This window comes from Oryx dammah, unplaced genomic scaffold, assembly GCF_014754425.2.
Source record: "Oryx dammah isolate SB20612 unplaced genomic scaffold, SCBI_Odam_1.1 HiC_scaffold_1, whole genome shotgun sequence".
NCBI lineage: Eukaryota > Metazoa > Chordata > Mammalia > Artiodactyla > Bovidae > Oryx > Oryx dammah.
The window spans coordinates 94,729,969-94,731,380 of NW_024070185.1; the positions used below are offsets into that span (position 1 = coordinate 94,729,969).

A 1,412-nucleotide genomic window follows, 5' to 3' on the forward strand; every position below is an offset into this window, starting at 1 on the left:
AATCACAAAATACTATGGAACACATTCTGTTAGGCCTTATATACTAGAACCTGGAAGTGGATGAGATAGAATGAAAATGTTCACTCACAGCCTCCTTGAATCAGGCAAATAATTAACCCCTTTCCATATGATACAAGAGTTGTAATGCAAGTGTGTGCAGAGGTCTGGAGAAACAGAGCAGAGCGGGCAATGGGTTTGGCTGGAGAATGATGATTGGGGGCTTTATGAATATGATGATGTCTGGTCTCTGCTGAAAGTAGGAGAAAAAGCTTTCTGAGCTAGGGCACAGAAGATGGGTCTTCTAGGCAGAGTGAATACATGAGGCAGCCAGGAAGAAGAAGAAGAAGCCAGGAAGACATGAAGCAGCTACTGTGAATTGTTCAGTGTGGCAGGAGTATATTATGTCTGGGTGGGCAGCAGTGTTAGACAAGAACCTGATAATGGAGGCTGGGCTCAGGTTACAAAAGGCCTTGAATGTGCCCTCCAGAGATGTTTAGTTTGTCCAGTAAACAACAAAACCATGGAAAGATTTCCTTGAAAAATGATTCTGGTGGTTGGATTGATAAAAAAAAGTTCAAGGAGAGAAGCAGTTAATAAAATAAGACAGTGTTGTATGAAAGGAGAGAAGGTTAGCACTCCCCTTGACAAGGATGGAAGAAGCTCTTGGGCTGGACAACACGCATACAGTTAAGGCATTGCCACTTACTTCATGGCATATAACCACTGTTTTTAATCAGAAATCTTCCAGCAAACAAAAGCCCAGGTCCAGACGGCTTCACAGCTGAATTCTACCAAAAATTTCGAGAAGAGCTAACACCTATCCTATTCAAACTCTTCCAGAAAATTGCAGAGGAAGGTAAACTTCTAAACTCATTCTATGAGGCCACCATCACCCTAATACCAAAACCTGACAAAGATGCCACAAAAAAAGAAAACTATAGGCCAATATCACTGATGAACATAGATGCAAAAATCCTTAACAAAATTCTAGCAATCAGAATCCAACAACACATTAAAAAGATCATACACCATGACCAAGTGGGCTTTATCCCAGGGATGCAAGGATTCCTCAATATCCGCAAATCAGTCAATGTAATAAACCACATTAACAAATTGAAAAATAAAAGCCATATGATTATCTTAATAAATGCAGAGAAAGCCTTTGACAAAATTCAACATCCATTTATGATAAAAACTCTCCAGAGAGCAGGAATAGAAGGAAAGGAACATACCTCAACATAATAAAAACTATATATGACAAACCCGCAGCAAACATTGTCCTCAATGGTGAAAAATTGAAAGCATTTCCCCTAAAGTCAGGAACAAGACAAAGGTGCCCACTTTCACCACTACTATTCAACATAGTTTTGGAAGTTTTGGCCACAGCAATCAGAGCAGAAAAAGAAATAAAA

At 39.6% G+C, this 1,412-nt stretch overlaps 1 non-coding gene across 1 annotated transcript; it reads left to right on the forward strand.

Annotated features, from left to right (window-relative positions):
• The first annotated feature begins 606 nt into the window (after nt 1–606).
• Nucleotides 607–732, forward strand: LOC120867848. Its single transcript, XR_005722042.1, has one exon. It is a non-coding gene; the product is annotated as a U6atac minor spliceosomal RNA (small nuclear RNA).
• The last annotated feature ends 680 nt before the right edge of the window (nt 733–1,412 follow it).